The sequence below is a fragment of the Cetorhinus maximus genome, chromosome 13 (genome assembly GCF_964194155.1).
Source record: "Cetorhinus maximus chromosome 13, sCetMax3.hap1.1, whole genome shotgun sequence".
In the NCBI taxonomy this organism is placed as follows: Eukaryota; Metazoa; Chordata; class Chondrichthyes; order Lamniformes; family Cetorhinidae; genus Cetorhinus; species Cetorhinus maximus.
The window spans coordinates 78,919,287-78,935,125 of NC_135891.1; the positions used below are offsets into that span (position 1 = coordinate 78,919,287).

The 15,839-nt window shown below is 44.4% G+C and overlaps 1 protein-coding gene across 1 annotated transcript in view; it reads right to left on the reverse strand.

Moving 5' to 3' along the window:
- LOC144688735 (phospholipid phosphatase-related protein type 3-like) overlaps positions 1–15,628 on the reverse strand; it is a 103,683-nt gene extending 88,055 nt beyond the window's left edge. The window contains exon 1 of the mRNA XM_078555630.1: positions 15,100–15,628. The gene's annotated coding sequence lies outside the window, so the exon portion shown is untranslated. The remainder of the gene's footprint in view (positions 1–15,099) is intronic.
- Positions 15,629–15,839: the final 211 nt, after the last annotated feature.

The window sequence follows — 15,839 nt, forward strand, 5'->3', positions numbered from 1 at the left end:
ACTTTTCTTGGGGCCATGTCTTCACCGGAGCAGCCCTGGGCTGCAAGCATTGAAAAGTGTGCATGCGGCTGCAGTTTAAATATGGCACCGAGTGATGAAGCAGCGAGGTAACGGCTTGGCGGGCAAATTGAGGCTGCACCCCAGCGAGACGGCACATGGCTGCATAATTAATGAGGTGGAATGGGAGTATACAGCTCGAAATTGTGGCCGGTGGGTAAAATGACTATTTTCCCACCTGCTGCCACACTTTGTGCAAATCTGGGACGATTCCACCCTTTGTATTCAGTTTTGTTCTCCTTTCTTCCCTTCCCTCTCATGATTGCACTGACTGCTGCTCTGTATGATTCTACAAGTACTAAGTACCCTTCTCGCAACGCCCATTGCCCTCAACCCACCTCTCCAGGACTTTATCTCAGTGGCTATTCTTTATATGTCCACTGAGACAGTGACTTGCTTTTCTTCCATGAAGGGCAACACATGTAAATCTAAAGATGTGATCGTCTAATATTGAATCACATTGTCAATGGGCAGTGATCAGAAAGAGAAATGCTCCTGCTCACAGGCACTGAGACCAAATATAACACCTTTTTTATTGCCCATAGGGGATTTGTCAATTCAGCATAGATTTAAACCTGGGACTTTCTGAACTGACCTTCCGATGACACTTTATATTTATACAGTGTCTTTAACTTAGTAAAACGTCCCAAGACATTTCATGGGAGCATAATCAAACAAAATTAGACAGTGAGCCACAAAAGGAGACATTAGGGCTGCCAACCTGGTCAAAGAGGTAGATTTGAAAGGGGAGACTTCAAAGAGCAAAGTGAAGTAGAGAACCAGAGAGATTTAGGAAGAGAATTCCATAGTTTGGGGCCTCAGCAGCCAATGGTGGAGTGATTAAACCAATACAAAGCAAAATACTGCAGATGCAGGAAATCTGAAATAAAAACAAAATGTGCTGCTAAAACCCAACATGTCAGGCAAACATCTGCAGAGAAAATCCCAGGCTCCATAGATGCCGCAGGAGCTGCTGCGTACTTCCAGAATTTATTGTTTTTATATTAGTGGAGTGATTAAAAGTCGGCTATGTGCTAGAGGCTGGAATCGGAGGAGGGTAGGTATTTTGGAGGGTTGTGGGTGAGAGGAGGTTACATAGGGAGGCATGAGGTCACATATAGCTTTGAAAACAAGAATTGGAATTTTAAAATCGAAACATTACTTAACCAGGAGTCAATGTAGTTCAACAAGCACAGGGGTGATGGAAGAGAAGGACTTGGTGCGAATTAGGATACGGGCTGCAGAGTTTTAAAACAACCTTAAGTTCAGGGAAGTTGGAAGGTGGGAGGTGGGAGCTGGCCAGGGGAGGAGTCAAGTCTGGAGATAACAAAGGCATGGATGAGAGTTTCAGCAGCAGATAAGCTGAGGCAGGGCAGAGCCAGGCAATGTTATAGAGGTGGAAATAAGTGAGCTTAGTGATGGTGCAAATATCTGATCAGGAGCTCATTTCAGGGTCAAATATGACATCAAGAGTGCGAACAGTCTGGTTCAGCCTCAAACAGTTGCCAGTGAGAGGGGTGAGGTTGGTAGCTAGAGAATGGAGTTTGTGGCAAGGATTGAAAACAATGGGTTCAGCCTTCCCAATATTTAACTGGCACAAATTTCTGCTCATCAGTATTGAATGTCAGACAAGCAGTCTGATAATTTAGCAACAGTGGAAGAGTTAAGAGAGAGGATGGTGAGATAGAACTGGGTGTTTACATGTGAAAACTAACGCTGTGCTATCGGGTGATGTTGCCAAGGAACAGCATGTAGATGGGAAATAGGGGGAGGCCAAGGATAGATCCTTGGGGGACACCAGGGAGAACAATGTGAGAACAGGAAGAGAAACTATTATAGGTGATTCTTTGGCTAAGACAGGATAGGTAAGAATGGAACCAGGCAAGTGCAGTCCCACCCAGCTGGACGACAGTGGAAAGGCATTGGAGGAAGATGGTGTGGTCAACCATATCAAAGACTGCAGACAGGTCGAGAAGGGTGAGGAGGGAAAGTTTACCATGGTCATCGTCTCCTTCACATAGAATGTCATTTGTGACTTTGATAAGAGCCATTTTGGTAGTGTGGCAGGGGTGGAAATCTGATTGGAGGGATTCAATCATGGAGTTCTGGGAAAGACGGAAACGGATTTGGGAGGTGACAACACGTTCAACACTTTGAAGAGGAAACAAAGCTTAGAGCTGAGGAAGTGATTTGCAAGAACAGAGGGGTCAAGTATTTTTTTTGAGGACAGAGGCAGTATGTGGATGAGAACCAGCAGGTGGTCAATACCAAGATGACTTCTATTCCCATTCTATCTCTCATCCACACACGTACGTTAGCCCATGTACTGCTGAAAGCTTCATTCATGTCTTAGCCTCCAGACTCAACTCTCTGGTCATCCACACATCTTCCACCCTCTGTAAACTTGAGCCCATCTAAAACAATATTGCTAGTATCCTAACTCACACCAAGTCCGGCTCACCTTTCAATAATAACATTGTGATGTGCCTTGAAGGAAGAATTGATTTTATAGTTGCACCTTACATGACCACAGGATGCCCCAAAGTGCTATACAGCTAATGAAGTATCTTTTGAAGTATGCTTACTGTTGTAATATAGGAAATGCAGCAGCCAATTTGTGTGCAGTGATCTCCCACATTAAGCAGTGTGGGAATGACCAGCTAATCTGTGTTTTTTTGAGATATTAATGGTAGGATAAATATTGACCAGGACACAGGGGATAGCTCCACTGCTCTTATTTGGAATAATGTTTAGAGATATTTTACATTCACCTGAGGGGGCAGATAGGGCCTCGCTTTAACGTCACATTTGAAAGCCTGCATGTCCATCAGTGCAGCACTCTCTCAGTGTTACACTGATGTGTCAGCCTTGATTTTTGCAGTATTTTGGTACATTAATGTATTTTGGTACATTAAAGGCTCCTTATAGAAGTAAGCTGTTATTAAGACAAGGGAAACCAAAGGTTCTGTCTTCAGTCGCCGCTATTGTGGGAAAATGCCAAGCAATGGACACTATTCCTAAGTGCCAAGCAACACCTGTCTCTGAGTGATGGTGTCAGATGCTGAGGAGCAAGCTGGCATCTTAGTCTCTGGATATGTCTGTTACAGGGTGATTAAAGAGAGAAAATGTCCATGGGCATCTGCAAAGAGAAAAGGTGGGTGAATGTTTCAGATGGAGCCCCATCCTGTGGGTGTTGGCTGTGGCTGAATAAGAAGGTGGCGGGTTTGAGCCCCACTCTAGAGACTTGTGGATGTAATCTAGGCTGATCGTCAGAACTGCACTGGATTGTGTGCTACACTGTTACAGGTATTATTGCTCAGAAAAGATGCAAGAAGAGCTTCTCTATCCTCTGACGTGGAAAGAAAAGATTCCATGGCACTACTTCAAAGTACAGGGGAGTCCGCCCCAGTCTCCTAACCAATGTTTATCTTTCAACTAAGTCACTAAAACAGATTATCTGGTAGCTTTAGCTCACTGCTGTTTGTGGGATCTTGCTGTGCACAAATTGGTGCTGTGATTGCCTGCATTGCAATAGTGATTATACTTCAGAAGTGCCTCATTGACGGTAAAACACTTTGAGACATTCTGAGGCCATGAAAGGCATTCTTCCTTTCTGTTCAGAAAAAGCTACCTTTCTAGAACATTCCTCATGTACAGGAGGACTTTTTGAAGTGCAAAGAAAGGGCTGGATTTTACTAGCCCTCTGGGGATGGGCTTGGAGGTGGGGGGGGGGTAGTGTGGGAAATCATAAAATGGCGAGGGGTGGTGGGGGTGGTATGCCCATCACCTTCCTGCTGCAATGCCATCTTGCCAGCAGCAGGGAAGGTGCTGGATGGCCTTCCAGCCTAGAGGGCAATTGAGCCAATTAAGGGCCTCCCCCTACAGTCACTGGAATTTTACCAGTGGTTGGGGGAGTGGTGGGGGTGAGGGAAGGAGGTTTTCAGCACATAAAGAGACCACCAGGTTTCCTAGCAGCCTCTAGGGTGGGAGGCTGCCTATTCAGACACCCTTTGGCCCATGGAGGGAGCCGGCAGCAGCAATGGCCCTCACCAATCACCCCCCCTGCCCCCAGCCTCCATGCCCCTCTCCAGGGTCTTGCTAACTGATATGTTCCCATGGTGTCCTCGTCTTCCAGGCACAGCGCCAATAGTGGCCATGGCTCCGAGTGGCATTGCTGAGTCTGCTGAGCTGCCAGACATCCAATTGGCCAGCAGCTCCTGAGGTTGTCCCTCCCCCCATTTTTGGGTCAATCGATGTGGCCCCTGCTGCGAGTACAAAATTCAGCCTAAATTGTTGACTGGACAAGGGAAGCTAAAGAAACTGAGGCTGGAGCGGGAAGAGAAGGAAACCTATGAGCTTTTTGAAAGGATGGGCGAGGTGGCAAGACAGATAAAGTGAGTGATCAGGTTCCAGAAAACAAAGGATGCAACAGTTCAAAAGAATTTCTTCTAACATCTCTTTCTGGCACTCAATCTTAGCAAGCCTTGGCAGTTTTACATTTGGCTGAATGGGGCCTCAAGTGTGGGTCTTACACTAGGTAAAAGCAACTGAGGCCTTTACAGAATTCATGGGCTGGCTGTGTGCCTCCAGCTATTTTTGCTTTTTATTCCACAGTTTCAACATTTGCAATTTATTTTTATTTTCTCTTTTCACAACTTGATGTGTTCCCATGTAAAACAACCAATCATAAAGCTCAATAGGATCACAGTAGACTCAATAATGTCTAGTCAAACGGGGACAATGCCAAGGAAACAGCTTCACATTGACCACAGAGTTAATGATTGTCAAAAATTCATGTCACACAGTCCCTCTGCATGTCCATTGTCCTTCATCACCACCAGGATATCCTCTACACGTGTTAACGCACCACCTTTCACCCTGCAAGCCAAGGACTCATTATCACCAACAGCCAACTATTCACTCAAGTCTAGGAAATTTCTGGATTTGGTTGAGCAGTCTCCCAGTTTCCATTTTTGGTTTGAACATTGGCTGTAAACCCACCTCAGGAATATATCCCTGAGTTCAAAACAACAAATATTAATGCATTTCCCATCTCCCAACAAAATTACTTCATACTACTAAGAGATGAACAGCATGTCTGGTATGACTCAACCTTGGTAGGTGAGAGAGATTGGGAAATACAGTCTCCACCACTTAAACGGTCATGTTTAAATCAGGCAATACTTTAACCATTTTCTATTTCTGTAGAGTCAATTTCAAGTTTCTGCTTCCCATGTTTCAAGTACTCCAGGTTTTTTTGAGCAGAAACAGATGCTTGCTTGAGTGCTTTGCACCTTAAGTTGCAATTTCCTTGTACATTCAATCAGCTTGAACGAGTATTGGGTTACAGAGTGCACTACTCAATTCTGAATGCAGTAACAAACATGTACAATAAATAAATAGCACCTTGTTCAGGTCTAATTATCTTGTGTACTTAATCCCTCTAAATGGTGTTGGATTACAGCCTTTATGGTGATGACCTACAATTTTGTTTAGTTATAATAGTGCTACCTCTTTAAGCCACCTAATGCTCAGAGCAGGCAAATTGCATCAACACCAACACACACTTTATAAACTGTGGGGACAGTACATCTAATAGCAACTCCAAGTGTCAGTTTGAGTCAGTGGTAGCATTCTCACCCATTGTGTCGGAAGGCTATCAGTGCAATTCCTGTTGTACACTTGAGTGTGTAAAATAAGCTGGCACTTCAGCACAATAGTGAGGGAGCTGTGCCTTAGGAAAGGCATTAACCTTCTGAGCGAAGATTAAATGGAGGCCCCCTCTGCCCACTCAGATGGGCATAAAGGGTCCTGGGACACTTTTGAGGAAGGGCAGGTAGCTCTTCTATTGTCAACTGACAGAACTGAAAGAAGGAGCTTGTCTTTTATGACCACAGGACACCCCAATGAAGTCAATGATGCACCTGAAGTGAAGTCTCTGTTACAATGTAGGAAATGCTATTGGTTTTAGAATCATCTGGCTTTGTTGAATTCAGCCCAATGATCACTGGGGACACAGGACAAGGAACCAGGAGGTTCACTGATATCAGTCGCACCTCGTGATAAGAATTTGCATTTATATTGCACTTTTGAAATGGTAAAAGGTCCCAAGAGGCATTATCAGAAAAAAGATCTTCTGAAGAAGTCATTTTGAACTCGAAACATTAACTCTATTTCTCTCTGAGTTTTAAGGAGGGTCTCAAAATGAGGAGAGAGATAACGAGGTGGAGGGGTTTAGAGAGGGAATTCCAGAGTTTGCGCCCAGGAAACCAAAGTCACGGCTGCCAATGGTTGGCTGAAGAGATTGGAAGGGATGTACCAGAATCATTGAAATAACGTTTCTGTCCTCTGCTCCCTCATGAACACCACAGAAGTTCAGTATGAAGCCTAGAGAGCAGAGACTCATGATAAAAACAGAATTACCTGGAAAATCTCAGCAGGTCTGGCAGCATCGTGATAACCACTTTAGCTCCAATTTGCACCCAGGAGGTGAAGCAGGTGAAAATTGGCTTGGCATCAATGATTTGCAAATGGCCATGGTACCCGCTCCCCTCACAGTTTAATTGAGGTTTAAATAATGAACGGCCAAACCTTCTGACTTAATAGTGGAGGCACGTCAGCTAGTGAAACTCTGATTTCACACAGTTCACATTGTTTGGGCACAGCCCCTTGACAGCTGTGGCCTGAAGGCTTTTCCATCTAATCCTTTGAGTAGCACAGCAGCAAGTCAGCATAAAAATAACAATTAGAAGCAGCTCTGAGCTAATTTGCTTCTCCCAAGCACTGCGTTAATGAAGGAATGTTCTACGACATGGCGTCCTGCCTCATTACTCTCCATGCTTCAAATGCACAAGTGAAATTCATTTCCATGCAGCACAAATCGCACAAACTGGAAGGTGGAACTAACTCCATCAGTTTGCATAGATTTAAGTAGCTCTAAAAGTGTTGTATGTAACATACTCTAACTGACGGTGAACGTTGAAAGTCAGTGCAGTAGCAGCTGAATCTAAATAAGTTTCATGTGCATGTACTGGAACACTTTCGCTACTCATTACATTCTTGCCTTCTGCAATCATTCTTAAGACTATCCACCCATTCCTGATTAAACTGGATCAGCAAAGTATCTCTAACTCCCCTTACCTGCCCACTCCACCCCCACCCCACCCCCTCTCCAATCATGCTGCCTCCTTGAACTACTTATCTCCAAACCTATCCTCCCCACAGCTACTGTACATTTATCACTCGAGTTGGTCCCCGCCTTCCCTTTCACACCCATTTTCCAATGGCACCTTTGCCCTTTCCTTCGGGTTGCCACCGCACTACAGCACAGTCAGGATGAGGTACTGAATAGCAGACAAGGCTATGGCCCTGTGTGTATGCAATCAGGAGACTATTATCTGTTTGATCCAACTCTCAGTGGATGGCAAGTTGTTGAGCAATGTGACGTCCAAGAGTTGTTCTTAACATGTATAATCACACAGTGCAGAAGAGATATTCACTCCCCTACTGCTTGCCCATAGTCCTGACAATTTCCCTCTTTCAAATATGTATCCAATTCTCTTTTGAATGCTGAATCTGTTTCAGCCACCCCTTTCAGGCAATCCATTCCGGATCACAACTATGCACTGTGTAAAGAAGTTTCTCCCCTCTGGTGCTTAGCCTAATAATGCAGTTTTCATCCATAAATACCCACAAAGATGTCCAAGATGTTCTTACCACCAACTACAGAATACAGCGGATTACTGACAGAAAACTAATACAAGGTAGGCAGAGATAGCAGTGTCTGTGGGTGAACGAGAAACTGGCAGAAAGGTAGACACAGCCCTTACCAACAATACTCCAGAGAAAATATTCTCTCAAAACCACAGAGAAAGGAGGATATTTGAAATGTAATCACTCGCAATGTAGGAAAAAAGGCAACCAATTGTGCACAGCAAGCTTCCAAAGACAGTAATATAATAATGGCCAGATCATCTGTATTCAAGTGATGTTGGCTGGGGGACTATTATTGGCCTCTCCTGCTGTTCTTTTTTAGAGTATGTGATCTTTTAGGTGAACTTGACAGGCACCTCCTGCAGTCCAGCACCCCTCCAGTACTGCACTGGGGATGTCAGCATAAGTTGTGTACTCAAGTCTCTCAAGTGGGACTTGAGCCCAAATTCTACTAACTTGGCAGGGTTGCTAACCCTCCAGGATTGGCCTGGAGTCTCCAGCAATTGAAGATCCATCTCCTGGACACTGCTGTGTATAATCCTGGAGAAAAATCATCAGGAAATTTTTAAAAAAGATTGTTTTTTATTTGTTGGTTTCTTTAAACATTTCTCTTTACCAGATATAAAAATATTGAAAATGAGAGAAAAAGGCTGATTAGCTGACAGTCAAGCATCATCCAATTGAGTAATGAGTCTTATTGCTTTCCAACTGGAGTAGAAAGACAGTACGTCACAAGGATGGACGTCTTGGCCAACTAATGGCCAGAATGTGGAGGAAAGGCATGGGATGAAACGTCCAGGAAAACATTTAATCACAGTTGGCAACCCTATAACTCATCCATGAGAATGCTAATGACACCCAATGATATTATGACGTTGGTTCACACCCTAGAGAATTTCCAAAAGACAGTCAGAAACAGTAGTTGCTTTTATGTTGGCCGCCATTTGCTCAAGGACAGTAAACAAAAAGATAGGCTTGGGCATTGATCTAGGCAAATCCAATCTCTTCACATTTGGGATGACAACTGACCATTTGAGCACCAGAGCTATGACACATACCAGAGGCGGCAATATAAAACCAGCTTGAATGGAAAGGGCGTCCTTTTCTGGAATGAGGAGGGGAGCAATAGAAAGCCAGATAGGAAAAAAAAGACTTACATTTTGGTTTAGTGATGTTGGTTGAGGGATAAGTGTGGGCCACGACACCAGGGAGAACAGTCTTGCTTTTATAGGTAGGGTAACGGTCATTGCACAGAAGTAGCATCACATATGTTAACTGCCTCTCTGAGAGAGAATATTGCTCCTCTTGCAAAAAGAAAATCAGAGCAACCGCTGTTCATCTAAACTAAAAACAGGAAAGGCTGAAAATGGACAGTAGGTGCATCAGCGACCCTGAAGAACAAAAGATTCTTCACCAGGTGTAATGGTGGACTCACACCTGAAATATTAATCTACTGTCATTCTGATATTTTTAAATAAATAAAATGGAATTGAAATAATCAGCACGTTACTCACAGGTGAACAGTCTAAGATGTAACATTCTCTGTCCAATTAATTGTTTTTCACTGTCTCTGGCCATTATCCTCTTACCTTCTCTCACACTCAGCTGTCCCTCTCTCTCTAATTCCCTCACCCCTCCGCCCCCAAATTTTGCCTCCCCACCCACACATCTTACTGCAAACCTTGTGAAACTACCCATACCCTCCTCCTTTGCTTTGTAACCATAGTGACAGAGAGAAAGAAACAGAACAAGAGTTAAAATGTGACAAGAAGAAAAAACGGACAGTGGCACAAATTGGGATTCCTTCCAACCCTTCTCTTCTCTTCCTTTTAAATTCACTGAACTCCACACAGTTGAGCAGCTTCATGAAGTGAGGCTGAGCTCAAGAGGTTCCACCAATATCTGAAAGGATAACAATCTTAATGAAAAGCCACTCTGTCAATTGTAAATGCTTGTGAAGCAGCTGACAATTCAAAGCAAGATTCAATATCATCCCATCAGCAGTCTAGCCGAGTCCAGATGAACAGATTCTGATCCACATATGGGAAAAACCAGTTAATTGAGCCACTTCCTATTTATTCAGAATTCTTTATGCAGGTGTAAATACATAAACCCATTCTTGATTGAACCAGGCATTTTTCAATTATTCAAATAGAACGTACACAGGACTTAGGATCTTCAGATAGCCTGTTTCTCAGTGAGGCTGCAATCCGCAATATTACAATTATTCATTCTCTTTTGAGAGCGCCAATTGCATAACAGGCTCAGCACAAAGTGCACTCTGACCTGACTAAGCACAACAAATACACACGGCTTACAAGTGCAAGTTGTGCTTCACGCATTGCAAGATCGCAAGATAGTTATGGATGAGAAAAATCCAGAAAATAATAATGTGATAACGTCCAGATTATCTGTTTTCATGTTTCATGGTTGGGGCATAAATAGTGACCAGCACACTGGGAAGAACTTCCCTGATCTTCCATGTCAACATAAGAGGACAGAAGGACTATCTATTGATCATGTTGTCCAAAGGGCCATACCTTGATAATGCAGTATTCCCTCAGTGCTGTGCTGTATTGTGTGCTTAAATCTCTGAAATGGCATCTAATCCCACAACCTTTTCACTCGGAGGCTTGAGCGTTATCAAGAGTCGGTTCTGGTGAGTCGTAATTGCAATAGTATGGGGACGTGAAGGGTGGGAAGCAACTTATTTTCAATGCTTTAAACTGTGGAAAATTCATTTTTTCATTAACGATGTAAACTAAACCATTCAATAAAGGCAAATACGCTGGCTACGAAGGGTCCATTAATATTCCATATAAAAGACCCCTAACCTCCACAATTACACTGCAGCATTGCACTCCTTTATTCATTCTCAGGATGTGGGCATTACTGGAAAGGCTGGCATTTATTGCCATTCCCTAGTTGCTGTTGAGAAGCTGGTGCACCACATTCTTGAACTGCTGCAGTCCATGTGGTGAAAGTATTCCCACAGTACCGTTGAAGGAAATGCCAGGAATTTGGCCCAGCGGCAATAATGCAACTGATCTATTTCCAGGTCAAGATGCTGTGTGGCTTGGAGGGGAACCTGGAGGTGATGTTGTTCTCATGCACCTGTTGCCTTGGTCCTTCTAGATAATGGAGATTTGCTCCCACATGTGTGTGTTTTTTCTATTTTTCAGTTGTCAATTTGGTCAGTTCCTCAGGGTTATTTTGTGTTCCATGCTATTTCCATGATGCTTTCCCTCTGCACCCAGGACACATTTATTTCTCAAAAGCAAAGCAGACGAATAAGGGTTGGAGACCTGATCAGTGGCTCAGTTTGGTAACACTTGAGTCTGAAAGTTGTGGGTTCAAATCTCCCTCCTGGCATTCTAGCTGATATTTACCCAGCAACCAATATCCCAAAAGCATTTTATGTGGTTTGTGGGATTTGGCTGTTTGAAAATTAGGCTGTGGCATTTCCTACACTACAGCCAATAAAATGCTTTCGAAAAATGTTTTGGGGCATTCTGAAGTTGTGAAATGTGCTCTATAAATACAATTGTTTTCTTTCTGGTAGGTTGGGTCCCAATGCCTTTTGAATTGTCCTCAGTCTTCTAGGATTTTATTTTAGCATAGGGCAATCGTGTGAGTACTTAAAGGAGCAGCAAGTGAGGCGGAGGGACATTTCTGCATGTCCAGCCTCACTGTTCTGGATCTCTGATGGCCAAGTCCTAGGCTAAGCAGTATCCGCAATGAGTAGTCCTCAGTCCTTGCACCCATGCCCTCCCCTCCGCCCCAGATCAAAGGACCTGAGATGGTCAGACACCAAAACCATGGAAGCTAAAATTGGGAAGTGGCACCTCTTTCCTCCCCCTGCAAGGGCACCTGAAAGACTATCACACCTGAGAGAGCTCCCAGCTATCGTCTATGAACATGGAGAAGGTTGCAAAGCTGGTGGTCAATAATCTCAAGTCAGAATGCAGTTATTTGCCCTGGTTTTCAAACACAGGCTGCTGCCCAGTCAGACCCATTAAAATGACCTGAAGGTGCAAGCTCCACTGAATCTATAGCCATGGGAGAGAAACCACCCTGCAAAAGGGATAACACAGCATGAGCCAAGCACCAAGGTTGCCCGAGATTCTTTTGCCAGAAAGCTTTATCAATAAATATGTCAATAAAAATGTTTTTTCTTTGTGGGGTTTGAACTAATTGACCTAAGAGATGTCACTAATATGGAAGAGAATTCATCTCAGGGCACCCCTCTCATCATCAAACAGCCTTAAGCCATTTGAGGTGCTGAGTGAAGTTCCTTCACTCTGTCCAGCTTCAGACTCTTCTCAAGATCCTACATCAATCCACCCTGTGGCCTTTCTGCTGTCAGGGGACTAAGAGCTCACACTAAAGATATAGATAGATAGCCTCATGACTAATTTCTAAAATTTTAAAAGCTGTACGCTCTTTAAAATGCCTGAAGCTATGTCGGTCTGTGACCCATGAACAAAAGAAACTTTCTGGCAGTATCAGGGAAACTCGCACCTCGTTATCTCTGAAGTGACACTAACAACCCCTGCGGGCTTCAGAGAACAAATTCCAAGAGAACTATGCAGAGGCCATCTGCATTTCAGAAGTCAACTGGTCAACTGGAACCTATTCATCTGCTAGGACAAAGGACCCCAAAACCTTTCTTTCAAGTCTTTATGGTTGAAACATTTAAGCATCTCAGGAACCCAGACAGGGGATACACACGATTCATCAAAGACTCTGTGAAGAGGTGGGAGTCATGTGACATGGATTGCTCTAGCTTGTGTAACCAGTAATTTTGCCTTGCTACGCTGAAAAACCTTCAGTTTGTCATTTTTAACATCTCCAGCAGCAGCACAGCAAAGAGGCTCTGCCCAGGCCGAATACCTGGCCCCACCTACATTGTTTCTACTGGAACTACAAAACTGATTCATCTCTGCCTGCCCATTACCTTGTGTGAAGTCAACTCCACTGGAAAGCTGAACATTGTGAAAGTGAATTATACAGCATCAGTTTTCAACCTGCTAACCTCTGTGAGGGAATAGATGGTTGAACCCTGGGCGCATGTGAAAAAATAATACTTTCCTCTGTGGTCTTTGCCCTGTAAGTCTTTCTTTCTCTATCCTTCTTTTACTGTTTGAGTGCACAGGGGGCTACATAGCAACACCCCCCCCGAACCCCCATTTTGAGTGTGTGCAAATAAACTAACTGTCTGAGTTCATCCAACCTCGAGTTTGCCGTTGCATTATTTATTAAAAAAATTGATCACACCAAAACTGAGGGGTTGGGAAACATGCCAATGCTTATAAAGGGGGAATCATTTCAAAACACCGTTCTGTTTATGGATGGGTGATGAGAGGAGAAATCAGGGCCGTTTAAATTAAAGGCCCTTCCTGTCCGTGATGCTGCATAGCCTGCCAATTTAGTGGCAGCTTTGTGTTATGGGTCTATGTCCACAGGGACCAAGACTGCCAAAGCTCATTTCATACAGGCAAAGAACACAAACATATCAATTGTCTTGGTTACATTTAACCCAGATTTTCGAAGCAAGCATCTAGTATATAACCCGCTGCAGCAGCCAGAAATGGAGATTTAACCTGTGAAAAACTGCAGCAAAAGGGAACGAAGAAGTTTGACTGGAAGGTTTGAGAATTGAGCAGCCCAGATTGTGATGTGAACATCTTCACCTTGTACAAGAACCTCACCTTGTACAATTTATGTTTTTAAACCTCTGGCATTGTACATTGATCAGATTGAATAACCAGAAAGATGGATAATGGTGTTGCAAACAACATGAGAGACAGAAAGAAAACATATATTTACACAACTCTTTTCACAATGTCCCAAAATGCTTCAAAGCCCATGACTTCTGAAGTGCAGTCACTGCTGTAATGACATATAATGCCCCTCACCCCACCTTCACACACCCTCCTGTATTTATACTACCATCAGACAGGCCATTCTTTGCACACACATGGGCTAACATTGCTTACTCACTTTCAAATGGCTACCTTAAACGCTGGGATGATGACCTGGCTGCATTATACATTGGCTCAGTTTCATAGGGAGCTCAGCTTGGAGTTAGATGGTCATAAATTCAAGTTTTGCTCTAAGGGCTTGAACGTACTAGCCTAGGCTAATGTTCCAGTGAAGTACTGATGTGAAAGAAATAATTTATATTTATGCTGTGCCTTTCATGACACCACCCCCCACCCCCCCACCTCCACTGAGTATGTCACAAAGCACTTTACAGCCAATGAAATGCAGTCACTATTTTTAAATAGTAAATGCAGCAGCAAAATTCCACAAACAGCAGAGTGGTAAAGCAAAGGTGGAAAGATAAATGTTGGCAGGGGCTGCAGAGAGAACGCCCCTACTCTTGGGCCAAATGGCCTCCTGTGCTATAATGACTATATTCTTCTTCAAATAGTGACATGGGACCTGAGAGTACGGATGTGCCCTGGTCTCATCCAAAATCACCATTGACAATGAAGCACTCCTTCAGTACTGCACTGTAAGGTCATCCTGGATCATGTGGTGATCCCTGGATTGGGGATCAACATTGATCTTCAGACTTAGAGGTGTTGCCACTTTAACCACCACTCTTACACACACACTGTTGCACTATCAGAGCTGTCACCCTCAGGTTAGAGTTAAACCAAGGTTGGAGCTAACAAGGTGGTTCAGGTGGATAGTGAAGGCTATATGTGACTATTTGAAGGGGTGGGGACATGGGGGTGTCCCATAACGTCCCTCTGAACTAACACCACTGAAAATAACACATTCAGTGCTTATTCATCCCATTGCTGTATAGGGGGGAAAAATAACAGTCACTGCACTTCAGATGAAGCTGCACATTAATATGTCATTTGTGATGTGCGATTTCTTTGGCAGCTGAGTAAGCGTCTGTCTGCTCGCCATCCTGGGGCTGGAGGACAGAAACCGCAGTGCTCAGAGATTTGCGAACGGTCCACAATCACCGAAGTGAGTGAAAAAAAAAAACCCCATAGTGAAGTTAGAGGACACATGGCACAAATTAGAAAGGGGGGAGGCAGGCAGGCAGGCTTGGCTGGGGTGCAAGTCGACACAGAGTGGCCGGAAAGCAGTTGGGTGCTCGCTATGTCCATTTATTGACAGGAGTGCCTCACTTTTGTGTGAGATTAATTTTCTGTTACAAAGAATGGAGGGGCCACCCTTTATAACACAACCCCGAGCACCGATACAAAGAAACTCCAGCCAAAGCCCTGCCACATTGCCTCTTTGATTCATTCAGCCAGCCTGTCTGGAGGCAATCCAGAGATTTATTTGTTAAAAACTGCTCACCTTTTGTTAACTGAGAAGATGCAGAGATCGGGGGTACCTCTGTGCAGTCTTTCGTTATCTGCCTGTCTCCTGTGCGGAGAGAAGGGTGGAGGGAATCCAGACAGATGTTGGCAGGAAAATGCAGCAGGATAGGGGTGTTCTCATCCTTGTATCTCGCCAGGAACCGAGGCGGAGCTGCTGCGGGATCCCCTCGCCATCTCCAGACCAGTCCACCGCATTTGGGAGTGTGAGAGCCAGGGCAGAAAGCAGCTCCTCCCTGTCCTCTGCTGGAGGGGCAGCCAGGACAATTACTCCTGGCTCACTGCGAGCACAGAGCAATCAGCGGCCGCTTGTTACCAGAGAGAAATCTCCGGGCTTGGGAGAGATGGTGTCAAACAAAGGGAGAGGAGGAGAGGAGCTTCCATCACATCCAACAGGAGGCAGTGAGAGAGGAGAGCATACGGTTTATTAACACATGGAGCAGCAGCTGGCAGTCCCCAGCATAATGGCCCGCATTCAACCTGCAAACTGTACTGAATCACACAGCAATCTCACTCCTGAGAGCCAGTAGCCTTCCCAACACCAGCCTTAAAGGCTGTGCACATCACCTCTATGTCTCACTCCACACCGAGCCGTGATGATATACCTTTAACCCCTTCTTCGCGGCAGGCGTGAGTGGGAGGGTTGTGGTCATTCTTCAGGGCATTACAAGGAAGTCCTTGAAAATTAAATAGCTTTTAAGCACACGCCCGCTTTCAGCT